At 41.8% G+C, this 9,359-nt stretch overlaps 1 protein-coding gene across 2 annotated transcripts in view; it reads right to left on the reverse strand.

Annotated features, from left to right (window-relative positions):
- The window catches only part of KLHL32 (kelch-like family member 32), a 203,056-nt gene extending 193,703 nt beyond the window's left edge, over positions 1-9,353 (reverse strand). For both annotated transcript variants that reach the window (XM_005871470.2, XM_005871469.2), the window contains exon 1: positions 8,973-9,353. The gene's annotated coding sequence lies outside the window, so the exon portion shown is untranslated. The remainder of the gene's footprint in view (positions 1-8,972) is intronic.
- Positions 9,354-9,359: the final 6 nt, after the last annotated feature.

Genomic DNA, 9,359 nt, shown 5'->3' on the forward strand with positions numbered 1-9,359 from the left:
AGGGTCACAAATTTAGCATTATCAATTCCCTAAGCCATTCTTATTTTAGGTATCTAAACTAATGTTACTCATTAACTATTAAAACGAGTGTATCTGAATTATTAAATTGCAACACATTTAAAGAAACACAGAAATAGATATATACATATATCCATGCATGCATGCATACATACGTAGACATAAATACCTACACACCACAGCACATTTAGCACATAAGAAGTTGTATTTTCTGGAAGGATGTGCTTTATAATTTATGTGATGAATTACATAAAAACAGAACTTAGCTTGGTATATGGGTTCCTAAAATTTACTGCTCAGACTACATTCCTGTAACCATTCCTTGTTATCACTACTACAAAAGTCACCAGCCTGGTGGTTTGCTAACAGTACCCACTGCTGTCTGGATTACCCCAAGCCCCCGAGCTGGGAGGGTGACCTTGAAAAAAGTCAAAACACTGTAATCTCATCTGCATTCCTTGGTCATCAGAGAACCAAACGGTATCAAAAAAGCAGCAAAATTACTCTGCCACTTGTGAGGGTAAGGAGTTGCTTAGCAGGAGTGCAGGGGAGGACAGACAGTGGTACAGAGAAAAAATTCGATTTAACTAAGAACGTATTCCCCTTGGGAAGGTTTTAATCCTGTCTGACTTAAAAGTGAACTTGAGTTTTTCTGTTGAGCATGGTGGGCTTTTGACCTTTTCATGAAATCATAATTCAGGATAAAGGGAAGCCCCTAATTGTCTAGAAAGATGTAGACAACTAGAACTTGACCTCACATAAATGCTAAGAGGTCTGTAACTGCTCGGTGCTGCTTTTATCAATCCACAGGGGACACAAGGGGCACCTCTGGGCTTTATACAGCTGGGTACCCCTGAAGACCCTATAATAGAGCCCCAGTGAGCTGCTTAGACAGGAAGAAATTTGCCCTCCCTCCTTTTCCCTGTGGCCAGGCTGGGGCTACAGGAGCTGCCAATATGAGGGAGAAGTGGCTTGCCAGAGAGGTGACACCAATAACCCCAATCCATGCATGCCTCTCCCCAGGAGAGTCCACTAAAGCAGCCCACTGCTCACTCAAGCTCTAATGCAGGAAGAGGGGAACTGCTCCCCTCTAAGGCTGACAGACCAGATTAAGACATCTTATATGGTGCCCAAATTTTAAGTGAATTCTACCCTCATTTTGAGGAAGGTCAAGAGAAGAGGGGAGAGACAAAGGGAAGGAACAGATAAATACTGAGATTTTACTATGCACCAGACATTGTCCTAGATGTTTTTTCTATGTATATCTTATTTCATCTCAGTATAGCCCTATAATCTAGGTAATAAGAGTTCCCATTTTACAGATGAGGAAAATGAGACCTAGAGGGGATATGTAACTAGACTGTTAATAACAGAGCCAAAAAGTGTCAAATTTAGTATTTAAATCTGGCTCCCAAGGCTCATGTTCTTAGTGAATAACTAAGACTCACAAATAACAAGGCTTCTAAGTAATGATTTTAAATGAGGTACCAGAACCTATGCCATTAAAAAAAAAATGGCAAAATGCCTTCTCCACTGAGCTTGGTGTCTGTTCCATTAGCATTGACAGTGTTCCCAATGAAACCGTCAGCCAGGATCAAACTACTTAATCCGTCAATATTCTATATGCCAACCCGGTGATACTGTGGGAGGGCGGAGGGAAGCCCTGCTTCAAACTGGAACTGGCTCATCTGGCATGAGAAGTAGAATATATTATGCCTCAAATAAACATGTAGGAGAAAGTCAAGAGTCTATGAAAACTGCCAAAGATTTTCCTTCTTCATTTAAAAACCATCTTATCAGGTTGGCAATTTCAATCTTGCAAAACTATTTTAGACAAATTTACAGCTTCCAGTGCTTTTGCCTTATGCGGAACTAATCTGAATTCAAGTAAAGTTTGCAAAACTGTTATTTCTTATACATAGTTCTTTTAAAAATCTCACCCAAATGTATAGTGCCACATGTCTAAATCAAGTTGAATTCATAATGCAGTACACTGTGCACAGGAAACAATGCAAGGACAGAAGAAATGTGAAGAAAGTTGAATGCTTCCTCTGCCTCTTAAAGGGTAAAGATCTCAGCCAGAAGGGATGGGAATGAAGGAGCCAATGAGAAATGACAGAACCAGAGAAAAGGTGAACAAAAAAAATTCCATCTGTTAATTTCCAACAGGAGGGAAAGTAAGATTCTAGGATAAATTCTCAAGTTCCACTCTCCAACCTGGAAGAAATTCTGAAATAATATGAACCACTGACATAAGAACAAGAAAGGGGAATCAAGGCACTGCCTGACACGAGACATAACCAGGTCTATCTCCGCTGTCACCAGATAGCCCTGTGTAATAAGATGGGCTCCTTAGATGTTTGTTTCTAATGATTTCCATTAGTCGCCCAATATATTTGTGAAGAGCAAATCATTATTGGTTTATGCAGTAGTACCCCTTTATCCACAGTGGATGTGTTCCAAGACCTCTAGTATATTCCTGAAGCCTCAGATAGGACCAAACCCTAAATACACTATGTTTTTTTTTCCATACACACCTATGGTAAAGTTTAATTTCTAAATTAGGAACAGTAAGAGATTAACAATAAAATCCTATATAATAAAAGGGTAACATGCAAATTGACCCTAACAGCAGAACGACTGGGAATGACTGGTCACTGTGACACACACTGACCACCAGGGGGCAGATGCTCAATGCAGGAGCTGCCCCCTGGTGGTCAGTGCACTCCCACAAGGGGAGCTCTGCTCAGCCACAAGCCAAGCTGATGGCTGCCAGCACAGCGGTGGTGGCAGGAGCCTCTTCGGCCTCCTCAGTAGAGCTAAGGATGTCCGACTGCAGCTTAGGCCTGCTCCCCGCTGGCAAGTGGACATCCCCTGAGGGCTCCCGGGCTGCCAGAGGGATGTCTGACTGCCAGTTTAGGCCCGATCCCCCGGGGATTGAGTGGACATCCCCTGAGGGGTCCCAGAGTGCGAGAGGGCACAGGCAGGGCTGAGGGGACCCCCCCACCCCAGTGCACAAATTTTTGTGCATGGGGCCTCTAATAGAACTATAAAAATATACTCTAGTAAAAGAGTATATTTGATCTCTAAATGTGATCTCTAAAATGTGAATGTGATCTCTAAAATATCTTATTGTACTGTGCTCACTTTTTCACTTAAAGGAAGCACTTTATAGTTCCTCTTAGGCATATCCAAATTGCCAGCATCACTACTCTTGTGTTTGGGATCAATATTAAGTAAAATAAGGATTACCTGAACACAAGCACTGGGATACCTTGACAGTCAACCTGACAGCAGAGTCGGCTACTAAGTGACCAATACGTAGGTAACATATACTGTCTGGATTAACTGAACAAAGGGATGATTCATGTCCCAGGTGGCATGGAGTGGTCAAGTGTGAGATTTCATCACACTACTCAGAATGGCGTGTCATATAAAATGTATGAATTATTTATTTGTGGAATTTTCCATTTAATATTTTTGAACTGTAGTTGACTGTGAGTAACTGAAACCATGGATAATGGGGGACTACTGCATTGTGCTTGATGGGAATTAAAATCCCTCCAACTTTAAAGCAAATTCCTGTCATACCAAATGTCCTTAGTGCTAGACTCTAACTAGCTATGACATGCTTTCTACTTTATTTCATCTTGTTACCTTGTGCCCATCATCCTAACAAGTAGCCCTCCCAACCAGTCATCACAGAGCTAGTACTTGAATACAAGTCTAACTTCCATTTGCTCGTCACATTTTTTTCATATTTCATTTCAGGTAACAAAAATGTTGACCCAATCAGGATCATGAGCAGAGTCCATTTACCTGTCACCAAAGACTTCAGTCTGGGTTTTAGTATAGATTTTCAAATAGCTAACACACAGTTTACATTTCTCCTCACTTGTCCCACAGATATGAGACATCATCAACAGTGTATTCAACGTTAAAATCTCTGTAAGAGATTTTACTAATCTTCGAAGATTACTCATTAATCTTCGAGTCTATGACCCTACAAAAGAAAATGTTTACATTGATACATTTGTCCTTTTTCATCTAACTTCAAGAATCTCTTTCCCAATTTTTGAAAATCCAGATATTTGTCCACTCCAATTGAATTCATGTAAAATATATATGTAGGCTTCCTTTCCACAGAAAAGTGATATCAAAAGAGGAAATTAGCCCTGACCGGTTTGGCTCAGTGGATAGAGTGTCAGCCTTTGGACTGAAGGGTCCTGGGTTCGATTCCGGTCAAGGGCATGTACCTTGGTTGCATGCACATCTCCAGTGGGGGGTGTGCAGGAGGCGGCTGACCGATGTTTCTCTCTCATCAATATTTCTAACTCTCTGTCCCTCTCCCTTCCTCTCTGTGAAAAATCAATAAAATATATTTTTTTTAAAAAAGAGGAAATTACATGCCAAATGTTGTATGTTAAGACACACCATAATAGTTCATGGGCATTTACAGTATATCAGACTTTGTATAGAGAATATAATCCTTGGTTCTTCCCTTGCTGTTTCTTTTCAGTCTTTTAGAAGAATCCATACTGGACTCTCCAGATTTTCCTGTGTCTACAGCTCCCCGCTTAGTCTCCTTCACCAACTTGTCTTCTTCTACCTCTTCCCACACATTCCAGTTCCATCTTCTTGCTGCACTACATGTTGGAGACTGTATTTCTTCTCACAGTCTGGTCATCCCTTGAGCTCATCAGTATCAGACCTCTTGGTACATTATCCTCTCAACTCCCATTTCCAACTGATTGGCAGTGCTTCCCATCCTACCATAGCTAAAGGGATCATTTACTGGCATCAGATTCAACCATCCAAGTCCAGCACTAATTCTCCTACACAGGACTTACCTGATCTCCACAATCAGAATATTTTTAAATTTTTTCCCCTGTATTATGCTATATGAAATATTGTCTCTGTATCATTTAACACACAACTGTCTCCTGATCACAATTCTATACATGTCTATAACCTCATCAGGTAATCGGCAGAGAAGGGTGTGAAGTGAGAGGAGCTGCTGAGGTCTAAAGTGTTCTTTCATTGATCCAGTTTAACTTCACAAAGTTTTGGTTCTCCATCTGTGAAATGGAAATAAGATGCCCACTGATAGGGATGTTGTGAAGACGATATGGAGAAGGCAGCCTGCATGTCGAAGGGACTGGAAAATGGAAACTGCAGGAGCAGTGTGTGTGTGTTTCCTGTGAATCCTTAAAGGCAGACATGTGACCCCCAGAGCACTCAGCCAGGACTTTGTTATGTTATTGACTAACATCTGCATAGCTCTTTACTAGGGGTGCAACACATTTCATAAACTGGAAACTGAAATGTTTTTATTTATTACTAGAGGCCCAGTGCATGGATTCGTGCACCGATGGGGTCCCTCGGCCTAGCCTGCACCCTCTCACAATTTGAGACCCCTTGGGGGATGTCAGAGAGCCGATTTTGGCCCAATCCCTGCAAGCAGGGGCAAGGGACCCCATCGGTGCATGAATCTATGCACAGGGACTCTAGTATGCATATAAGATCTTTGGTTAATCTCTTTCTGCCCTTCCCCCCCTTCCCTCTGAGATTCATCAGTCTATTCCATGTTTCCATGCCTGTGGTTTCCGTTCCTGCATTGAGCATCTGCCCCCTGGTGGTCAGTGCACGCCACAGCTACTGGCTGGTCAGCTGGTCGCTTAGGCTTTTATATGTATAGATTAAAGCATCCTTTAGAGCAGTGGTTCTCAACCTTCCTAATGCCGCAACCCTTTAATACAGTTCCTCATGTTGTGGTGACCCCCAACCATAAAATTATTTTCGTTGCTACTTCATAACTGTAATTTTGCTATTGTTATGAATTGTAATGTAAATATCTGATATGCAGGATGGTCTTAGGCGACCCCTAACTGGGAATCTAACCGTGACCTTCTGGTTCATAGGTCAACGCTCAACCACTGAGCCATGCTGGCCTGGCTTGGCTTTTTTTTCTAAATGACACCTCTTTGGGTCCACAAGAAACAATGTAAATAAAATAACACTCCCTTCTTGATTTTATTTATTTATTTATTGTTTACAGTATTACAGGTGTCACCCATTTCCTCCCACCCCCCCTCCACCCACCCCCGCCCCACCCCAAGCCTTCCCCACACTACTGTCTGTGTCCATGGACTATGTATATATGCATGTATGTTCTTTGGTTAACCTCTTCCCGTCCCCTCCCTTCTTTCTGATTACTAGATATTCTTCGGAGAAATCTACTGACATCTCTACAGCTTTAGTAGGAATGTGAGAAAGAGGCAGCTTCTCAAAAGGTATTCAATGCACTGCAAGATTATTTAAGGAACAAACAGACTTTTCTCTGCCAGGGTCCTGGAATGAATGTTCCTTCGAGTTCCCATTTATGTTCTTGTTCCTTTGGAATTTTCAATATTCTGTGGTGGCTTTAACTACCTAAAATCTTAAGAGGAATTTTTCATTGAAAGATTCAGGAGATATATATATATAGTCAGAGAGGAAGGGAGAGGGAGAGAGAGATAGAAACATCAATGATGAGAGAATCATTGATTGGATGCCTCCTGCACGCTCCCTACTGGGGATGGAGCCCGAAACCCAGGCATGTATCTTTGGCTGGAATCGAACCCAGGACCCTTGGATCCACAGGCTGATGCTCTATCCACTGAGCCAAACAATCTAGGATACTCTTTTTTCTGACCAACTTTTTATTCCACCTATTCCTTCAATTGACATTTTCTATATTTTCTAGTCCTATGCCCAAAACAAAAATGAAGCCAGGAACATAAGATGTTTTAAACTATAAATGCTTTTGTTTCACCAGATTGAAAAATTCCCATTTTGGAGCACGTCATGCTCTTTTATATTCTCTGAAATATAATATAAAGGACCAAAGAAACCTCAAAAACACACTTGGATCTTTTTATTTAAGAAATGATGGAACATTTTTAGAGATTTTAACATTAAAATCAGAAAACTCTTAATCACTCTTATAATGATGGATGTATTTGTTAGAGAAAAATAGTATAGAAATGAATGAGACCTAGTAGTTATGGATTGATTGCAAACTAGCAGGCCACAGACCACATGTGGCCTAGATATATTTATAATATGTTCCTTATAGTTTTTAAAATTAAGGACATATTACATAAAAACATCTGGAAACTTCAGTTTTCTGTGAAAAAGAATTTTTAGAACTGTGGCAACAATCAGCTACAGTAGGAGCTGCCCCATTTATAGTGGTTTTCTCTTTCCAGAAGCCAAAATCCTCATCTCCCTTCCTCCGATGTGTCTCCTACCAGGATGCTCCACTCCTTCATCTCACCTGTCAGAGTCTTGCACACACTGGAAATGCAGGTACAGGAAAGTTTTAAAGGCAAAGAGCCTAGATCTAAAAAAGAGCTTCCCCCTTCACTAGCTCTGTAACTTCAGCAAGCTGTGAGTTTTCAGGCCCATCAGCTTTAAAATGAAGGTAATTCCTTGACCTCACAAAGTTGTTACAGGGATTAAAAAGGGAGTATACAGAAAGTACTTTGTAAACTGTAATGTAAAATGTTTGTCATCGTTATTCATTTCCCAGCCCCCTTTCAGTTGCATAAATCCCCTCTACCTACCTCAGTTATATTGGCTTCCTTGATTCTCACATTATTACATCCTGTATGACACAGTTTAAAGTCTAAATAAAAAGAATTTTATATATTTACTTACATCGTTTAACAAAAGATAGAAAAGATGAACAAATATTAAAGGAAAACAAAATGAATTGTTGAATGCCATGGATCTTTACTAGGTCATTTCTGTTTGTGACGAAGGTATGAAATTAGTGCAAAGTGTAATTACCAGATGGCTGACCCTTTCAAATGCTGTGTAATAAGTTCACCCACTAGGCACCCGAGGCCTCAAGGTAAAACCGACAGCCCAGTGATTAGGAGATCCTCTAAGATTAGAGCACTGGCCTGCTCCTTGGGTCTTACCCAGTGCTCCAGTAAAGGGCTCAATCCATCAGGGAAAACAACAACAGGGTCTAAAAAGCTTTCTCTGTGCATCCTTCCTATGTTTTAAAACGAGCTCCAAAAACTTAGAATCTGGAGTATTAAGACATGGCACACATTTTATATCTACATCTATCTACATATGTCAAATAATCAATAAGAGACTGGAAAAATCTCAGAAATGGAAGAGGTGCAGAAAACTGCACTGAAATAATAATTCAGTGGATGTAGAAATGTTAGCAAAGATGTGTGTTATGGATGCTCTCTCCTTACATTAGGAATTTCACATATGTATTCCTGTTCTGGTCAATTTACAACAGAAGACCGTCCTTGTACGATAAATTTATTTATCTTCTGCTTTCAATGTTAAGATAATCACATCTGAATGAAATGCAAAATACAATAAGTAGAGAGGAAGAAAGGATTTTCACTGGGATCAGCTTTCTTTATAAGATCACCAAAATAAGAGTAATTTATGATTCAAGACACATCCGTTGAAAAATTCATCTGACGAATCTTCTTTAAAGCTTACCATATAGTGCAATTACCGCTTTTCTTAAAGTTGAATGAAAGCATCGCCTGAATACAGATTAACGAATGCCAAATTACCAACTGGCCCTCAGTGTGTATTTTTTATTTTAAAAAAATCAAAATAAACAACAGCACCATTGAAGAAACCAGTTCTTTCAACAGATGTCCCAAGGCTGATGTTTCAGGAAGTCTCCTTGGCAACCAAGGAGCACAGTATACCTTGGGTTGGGAGGAGGGGAGAAAGGTGATGGCAACTCCGGGGTTGGTAGAAGAAGTAACAGGGAGTCGTACTTGCTCTAGCCAGAGGACGCTGCATGCCCCTGAAATTTAAGTCAACTCTGGCCTCACCCCCACTGGCGCACCCGCAGCTTCCCACCTCCTCCCTCCAGTCTGCAGGCACCAACCCCGAACCGGTTACAAGGAGAGAGACTGACTTACCCGATGGGGTGAGCGTTCTGCTGGGTTCTGTACCCGACGCGGCAGCGCAGGCACCGGGCTTTCCCCAATGCACAATGGCCCTGCTTCGTCCCACGATGCTGAGGTTAAGAGAAATCGCCGGAGCTTCGCTCTGCCGGTTTGGAGATGCAGTTGTGAAGGAGCGAGCGGGCGCGGGTGCGTGCGTGAGTGTGTATGTGTGTGTGTGCGCGCGCGTGTGTCAATGAGTGAGTGTGCGTGTGTCTGCGTGTGTGCGCGCGCGTCCCTGCGCGCTCTGGGCTCTCCCGCGGGGAAACCGTGTTTCCCAGTAAAAGACACAGCAGCAGCCAGTACTGCAGGTGGCACGTCCGGCTCGCTGTGCCCCAGGCGGCGCGTCGGCCACAGACGCAC

This window comes from Myotis brandtii, unplaced genomic scaffold (genome assembly GCF_000412655.1).
Source record: "Myotis brandtii unplaced genomic scaffold, ASM41265v1 scaffold343, whole genome shotgun sequence".
NCBI classification, from domain to species: Eukaryota; Metazoa; Chordata; class Mammalia; order Chiroptera; family Vespertilionidae; genus Myotis; species Myotis brandtii.